At 40.1% G+C, this 8,065-nt stretch overlaps 1 protein-coding gene across 6 annotated transcripts in view; it reads right to left on the minus strand.

Moving 5' to 3' along the window:
- The window catches only part of Npm2 (nucleophosmin/nucleoplasmin 2), a 29,002-nt gene that overhangs the window by 12,931 nt on the left and 8,006 nt on the right, over window positions 1-8,065 (minus strand). The gene's annotated exons all lie outside the window — the stretch shown is intronic.

The following is an 8,065-nucleotide window of genomic DNA, read 5'->3' on the forward strand; positions in this document are numbered from 1 at the left end:
CCTCCCCCCCCCCCCCCCCAAGCCACTGGGATCAAAGGCATGCACCACCGCGCCTGGCCTACACAGGCAGCTTAAAAAAAAATAATCATAAAAGGACCAGGGATATGGCTCAGTGGTAGAGAGCTTGGCTGGCCTGCTTGATGCTCTGAGTTTGATTCCCAGCACTGAAAAAAAAAATCATGAAAACTATTTAGTTAATTCAAAGAAGAAGGCTAGGAGAGGAAGAAAGGAAAACAGATGGAGGAAAACAAATAGCAACATGATACATTTAAGCCCAGGTTGATAAATTATGTGAGATGTTAATGGTATAGGCTAAGATTAGTGACACTCACCTGTAATCTCAATTATTTGGAAGGCTGGGGCAGGAGGATCACAAGACTGAGACCATCCTGTGCAACTTAGATTCTGAGTTGAAATAAAAAATAAAAAGATCTAGGACTATAAGTAGTGGTAGAGTGCCCCTAGGTTCATTCCTCAGTACAGGGGGAGGGAAGGACATCTAACTGGATAAAAGAGTAAGACTCACTTATATGCTATCTCCCAGAAACACACTTTATGTATAAAGATATAGAGAGTAAAAGTAAAATGATGTCAGGTACGGTGGTGCACACCTGTAATCCCAGTGGCTCGGGAGGCTAAGGCAGGAGGATTGTGAGTTCAAAGCCAGCCTCAGCAAAAGTGAGGTCCTAAGTAACTCGTAAACTAAAATGATAATGGAAAAGAATAGGAAGAATACACCACATAAACACTAATCAAAAGATCTATATTAAGGCTGGGGATGTAGCTCAGTGGTGGACTCAATGACATGTATATGTGAGGCCCTCGTCTTGAGCCCCAGCACTCAACAAAAAAGATATTGACTATTTTTTGGGGGTACATCTACTGGAGATTGAACCCAGAGCATGTTACCATAGAGCCACATCCCTAGCCCTTTTTTTATTTGAGTTTCTGAGGCTGGTCTTGAACTTATGATCCTCCTCCCTCAGCCTCCTGAGTCACTGGGATTAAAGGTGTGAGACACCATGCCTGCCTATTTGTATAAAATAAACAGAACTGTTATCTAACTTGATATAGAGCAATTCACCTCCAACACAACACAATTTTTCATTTTAGTGTAAACAAATATTTATCAAGACAGAATATATTCTGGGCTACAAAACAAGTCACTACATTTTAGACTGAATTCTGACCAATTACATTCTCAGAACCCAATGGTATTAAGCTATGAAACAACTAAAGTATCATAGAAGATGCCTAATTATTTGGAAATTTAAAAATATACACATTCATAAAATACTTCAGGGGCTGATGAAGGAAAGTGGTAATGATTTGAACTGAATGAAAATGAAAACAATACTTATCAAAATGTGTTGAAGCTAGAAAGATGCTTAGAAGAACATCATGGCCTGAAATGCTTGTATTATAAAAAGAAGACCTAAATATACCTATTATATAGTATAATATATTATATGGTAGAGTATATATGTATACATTTGTATATATGTGTGTATATGTAAATATATATGTATGTATACACACAAATACGTTTTTCCTTTTATACTCAGGGGCACTCCACCCCTGAGCCACATCCCCAGCCCTATTTTGTATTTTATTTAGAGACAGGGTCTCACTGAGTTGCTTAGTGCCTCCCTTTTGTGAGGCTGGCTTTGAACTCGCGATCCTCCTGTCTCAGCCTCTGGAGCCACTGGGATTACAGGTGTGTGCCACCGCGCCTGGCTGTTTCTCCCTTTATAAACTATAAAAAAGGCAGAGCAGAGATAGGGATGTAGCTCAGTGATAGAGTACTTGCCCACCACATGTGAGGCCCTGGGTTCATGCCCCAGCACTGCAAATAAAACAAAAACTACAAAAAGAGTAAGTGAATTCGAGTGGGGTGGCGCATGCCTGTAATCCCAGTGACTTGGGAGGCAAAGCAGGAAGATCACAAGTTTGAGGCCAGCCTCAGCAATTTAGCAAGACCCTGTCTCAAAATGAAAACGAAAAAGGGCTGGAGATGTAGCTCAGGGATTAAGCACTTTGAGTTCAGTCCCCAGTGCCAGCACACACCCCCCCCCACACCCACAAAAAGAAAAACTCATTCCAAAACAGAGAAGGAAATAAAAATATGAAAGTAGATAAACAGAAAATTGATGAGACCAAAAGCTAGTTTTAAAAAAAAATTTTGTTAGTTGTAGAGGGACACACAATATCTTTGTTTATTAATTTATTTTGCAAGTAGTGCTAAGGATTGAACCAGTACCTCACACACGCTAGGCAAGCGCTCCACCACTGAGCCCCAGCCCCGCAAAAAGTAGTTTTTGAGAGAAATTGGTAAAATATTAAATCTCTGGACAAGCTTTAAAAAAGGAGAAAAACAAGTTACCAATATCAGAAGCCAAAGAGCAGATGTCATTACAGCTAACAGAAACAAAACAAAGGAATGTCACGAACAACTTTACACCAAGAAATCTGACAAATTAGATGAAATGAAAAATTTCCTTAAAAGACACAATGAAGCCCTGTCATGAAAAGACCTACAACTCAAACAGTCCTGTATCCATGAGAGCCCTTTAGCCTATTAAATGTCAATCAGAGCCGAGTGCAGCAGCACACATCTGCAGTTCTGGCTACTTGGGAGGCTGTGGCAGGAGGATCGCTTGAGCTTGGGTTCATGGCCAGCCTGGGCAACAGAGTTGGACCCTGTGTCTCTCTCTCTCTCACACATATACAAGTTAACCAGATTGTTTCATTCTACCAATTTATATGAACTGTTCCAGAAAAACAGAAAAGGAGATAATACCCTGTCATTTGGAGGCCAGCATTAGCCTGATACTAAAACCAGATGAGAAAAAGAAACTACAGACAATGTTGCTCATCAACAGACACAGATATCCTTAATAAAATATTAGCAAACAGAATCTAGCAATAAAGAGAAGGATAATATGACAAATGGGGCTCATTCCAGGAAAGCACAGTGATCAATAATATAATGGACTGAAAATCCAATTTAATTTGCCAAATAACAAAGGAGGAAAAAAATCACCTCAATACAGAAAGGAATACTTTGACAAAATTGAATAGCCATGTATGATAAAATATCTCAGAAGAGTAGGATAGTTGGAACATCTTCAACCTGGTACAGGACATTTTGGGAAGATGGCTTGCCTTTCCCCGAAGACCTGGAACAAGGCAAGGATGGTCCTGCTCTTGCCATTTCTAGTCAACAATATACTCAAGGTCCCAGTCAGTGAAGTTTGGCCAGAAATACACACAGAGGCACAGAGGTGTGCATATGGAAACTAAAGGAGTTAAACTCTTAGTCACAGATGACACGAATATGCACATAAATTCAAAGGAACTAATATATAAATTTAGCAAAGACATATGATATAAAAGACATATGATATAAAACCAATTGTATAGCTGTAGACTAGTTATGAACAATCACAAAGTAAAATTTAAAAAGCCCATCTGGCCAGGGCCATAGCACATGCCTGAAATCCCAGCTACACAGGAGGCTGAGGAGAGGAGAATTACAAGTTCAAGGCCATCTGGGACAACTTAGTGAGATGCTGTTTCAAAATAAAAATGGTGGAAATGTAACTCAGTGAGCACTTGCCTAGCATGTGCTAAGTCCTAGGTTCAACCCCCAGGACCACATGCCCACATACAAAAAAATCCCACCTGTGTACCTCACATCATATACAAAAATTAACTCAAAATGGATCACAGACTTAGATATAAGAACTAAAACTCTAAAGCTCCTAGAAGAAGTTGTAGGTTTAAATTTTTGTGACCTTGGACTAGGCAATAGTTTTTAGATTCAACCCCAAAGGTACAAGCAACATAAGAAACAAAAATAAATTTGACTCTATAAAAATTAAAGACTTCTCTGTTGCAAATAATAGCAGGAAAGTGAAAGGAAAATCTACAGAATGGAACAAAATACTGCAAATCATCTAAGGGATAGAAAGAACTAGCATAACTATGGCAGAAAGACAAATCTTAAAATAATTGACCTGAAACCCAAAGGGAAAAACAACAACAACAACAACAACAACAAAAAACGAAGACTTGAATCAACAATTCTCCAAGGAAGATAGACAAATGCCCAACAGAGACATGAGCTGTGAGAGGTATGTTGTAAAAGGGACAACTGGATTCCTCAAACTTTCGCTGGTAGGAAGGCAAGAATCACACAGCAATTTGGAAAATAAACTGGACATTTGGTATAAAGTTGAATATATGCTTATTATAGGAGCCAGTGATTCACTTCCACCATTGTGCTCAAGCTAAATGGAACATTTTCCCAAAGACTTACACTCGAATAGTCATGGCATTTTTTATTCATGATAGTTTAACACTGGGAACCACCCAGATGTCCATAAATAGGTTATTCAACAAACATGACATGGAGCCATAACATGGCATGTTACTCCAACACAGAAAGGAGCACGTGACTGTTTACCAATACGGATAAATCTCAAAAGCATCACACAAATGAAAGAAGCTGGCACAAGGGACTACATACTGTGCGATTTCATTTAAGTTAAATTCTGGAAAATGAAGAACACAGTGGTAGAAAGTAGATCCATGGTTGCCAGAGTCAGGCATGGGCGGAAAGGGCTGCCAAAGAGGCAGAGGGAAGTTTTGGGAAGTGATGGGAATTTTCTCTACCTTGATTGTGGTTGTGGCCACACAATTAAACCATTCACACACACATCCAGTTGTGCACTTAACACTGTTAAATGTCATGACATGAATTCTACCTCAATAAAGCTGACAAACTGATTCAAAGAAATAAAAACATTTGGGTAGATCCATTAGATAAATTATAATAGCTTAAAATCATACCAATTCTATATAATTCATTCTTCTAATTACTCATTCATGGTACATTGAGTTCCTATGCTATGGCAGGCACTATTACGTAGGCTTCACAGATAATGCAGCACACTAAACAGGACAAGCCCCTGCTCTCTTGGAACTTACATTCTGGTTGGGGAGAAAGACAGTGCACAAATGAAAACTGATGCTAGTGACGGGTCCCATGGTGTGTGTATGTGGGGGGGACTCATGGGTGAGGCAGGAAGAGGCCATGCTGCTCGTGGTCAAGAAAGACCTCCCAGATGAGATGACATGGGAACCAAGACTGGACTCAAGTGGGAAGGCAAGCCCTGGAACACACAGGGGGAACCAGTCAAGGTAAAGATGCTGAGGAGGGGGAGCACTTGGCATTTTAGAGATATTCAGGGGGTGGGCATGGGGAAGCACACCTATAATCCCAGGGACTTAGGAGGCTGAGGCAGGAGGATCACAAGGTCTAGGCAAGCCTCTACCATTTAGCAAGCTCCTGTCTCAAAATAACAAAAGGGCTGAGGATGTAGCTCAGTGTTAGAGTGCTCCTATGATCAATCACCAGTGCCAAAAAAAATTATTTCAAAGGTAGAGTCAGGGAAACCAATGTGATTTGAACAGGTTTAAGGAGGTTGCTGAGGGCTTTGAGCTGGGCTACATGACTTTTTTTTTTTTTTTTTGGGTACAAGGAATCGAACTCAGGGGTGCTTAACCACTGAGCCACATTCCCAGCCCTTTTTTAATTTTTGAGACAGCATCTCACTAAGTTGCTTAGGGCTTCAATGAATTATGGAGCCTGGCCTCAAACTTGTGATCTTCCTGCTTCAGCCTAGGGAGTTGCTGAAATTACAGGTGTGTGCTACCCTGCCCAGCTTAAACGCTCGAATCTTACTCTGAGTAGAATGGGAAGCCATTGACCTGATATTCTAGAGGAGAAACAACATGATCTCACTTGTGTTTAAGAGGATCTTTCCAGGTCTGGGAGTGTAGCTCAGTGGTAGATGCTTGCCTGGCATGCAGTGAAGCCCTGGGTTCCATCTCCAGCACCACACTCACGCAAATAAAAATAAATAAATAAACAAACAAACAAACAGACAGAGGGATCTTTCTGGCAGCTTTGTACAAAATGGATCAGCCCTTTCTGTAAGGGGCCAGATTTTTTTTTTGGGGGGGGGTACTGGGTATAGAACCCAGGGGCACTGTCCCCCTATCTATATCCCCAACATCCACCCCCAACTTTAATTTTGAGATAGGGTCTTATCAAGTTGCCTAGGTTGACCTTGGATTTGCAGTCTCCTTACCTCAGCCCCCTGAGTTGTTGGGATTACAGCTATGCACCCCCCTACCTAGCTCAGTAATATTTTAGTTTTGCAAACTGTGTGGTCTCTGTTGAGATTATCTAGCTCTGCTGTTATGGAGGCAAAGCAGCCAAGAACAATATAGAAGGAGTGTGGCTGAGTTCAAATGGCACTTTACCTACAAAACAGGCAGTGGGCTAGATTCAGCCCTGTGTGAATAACTGTAAACAGTTAACCCCAGGAATAACTGTAAGGGAAGGAAGGTAGACCAGTTGGGAGGTCCCATAATAAAATAAAGGAGGAAGTGTCAGTCACCCGTACCAGGGTATAGCTGGAAAGTGGCGAGACAGGACTGGGTCAGGTATATTATAATGGTAGAGCCAATAGGATTTGTTTGCAGGTAAGATAGGGAATGAGAGACAAAGACATTTTGTATGATTAATTGGAAGAACAGCTATTTGGGAGAAGATAGGCAGGGGATTACAGATAAAAATCAAGAATTTGGGCTTGCACATGTTAGGTTTGGGAGATCTATTAGATTTCTATTAAATATATAGGTATATACATATATACATTGGTGTAAGTACATATATATATATATATATATGTTACTGGGGAATTTAATCATCTAAGGGCACTTTACCACTAAGCTACATCCCTAACTCTTTATTTTTAAGATAGGGTCTCATTAAATTGCCAAGGGTGTTCTTTTTTTTTTTTTTAAATATTTATTTATTTATTTTTTTTAGTTTTCGGCGGACACAACATCTTTGTTTGTATGTGGTGCTGAGGATCGAACCCGGGCTGCATGCATGCCAGGCGAGCGCGCTACCGCTTGAGCCACATCCCCAGCCCCGCCAAGGGTGTTCTTGAACTTGTGATCATCCTACCCCAGCCTCCCAAATAGCTGGGATCACAAGCTTGAGCCACTGCACCTGGCTTTTACTAAATATATTGAGTTGGAGATAGGATCAGGGGAGAGAGAGAGAGAGAGAGAGAGAGAGAGAGAGAGAGAGAGAGATAGATAGATATTGGGTTTACAGAAACTGGTTTCAAAGTCTTCATTTGTCTAGAGGGTTTTTAAACCCAAGAGACTGGATGAAACCCTCCCCTCTAGGGAGTGTTTGTAGATTGAGAAGAAAGTAGGTCTGAGGGCAGTTTTACAGATGGGAATCCCAAAGATTCAAGGACTACTAAGCATAGACTTTTGCTCACTGTTTCAGGGAACAGAGGGAGGGAACACTTCATCCTCAGTTCATGAGGCTACTATGCCTTATGCCCAAAAAGATAATTTATAGGCCAATCTCACTTATGAGTATAGAAGAAAGGTCTCAATATGTAAATATATTTCTATAATACATTAGCAAAGCAAATCTAGAAGTTATGTGATCCAGTGGTGTTTATCCCAGGAATGTAAAGAGATTCATATATTATTCTATTAATATAATTTTCTATATTAATGGAATAAAGAACAACAATCCCAGGATCATAAGAGTAGAAAAGCATTTGATAAAATTTAAGTTAATTTTTTAAAAATTGTTTTCTTATTAAACAAAGCAGGACTAGTTGGGGGCTTTCTTAACTTGGAAAGGGTATTTGCCAAACACTTCATACTTAATAAAGGAGCATTAGAAGCATTTAAAACAAACAAACAAACACACAGGAAGAACACCTATAATTTCAGTGGCTCTGGGAGGCTGAGGCAGGAAGATTAGAAGTTCAAAGCCAGCCTCAGTAACTTAGTGAGGCCCTTAGCAACTCAGTGAGAATCTGTCTCATTCATAAATAAATAAATAAATGGCTGAGGATGCATCGCAGTGATTAGAGCACTCGTGTTCAATTCCTGATTATTAAAAAAATTAATTAAGGATTGAAAAAATCTGAATTACAGCAGAGTGAAAAAAATAGAG

The sequence above is a fragment of the Marmota marmota genome, unplaced genomic scaffold, assembly GCF_001458135.2.
Source record: "Marmota marmota marmota unplaced genomic scaffold, marMar, whole genome shotgun sequence".
Classification (NCBI taxonomy): Eukaryota; Metazoa; Chordata; class Mammalia; order Rodentia; family Sciuridae; genus Marmota; species Marmota marmota.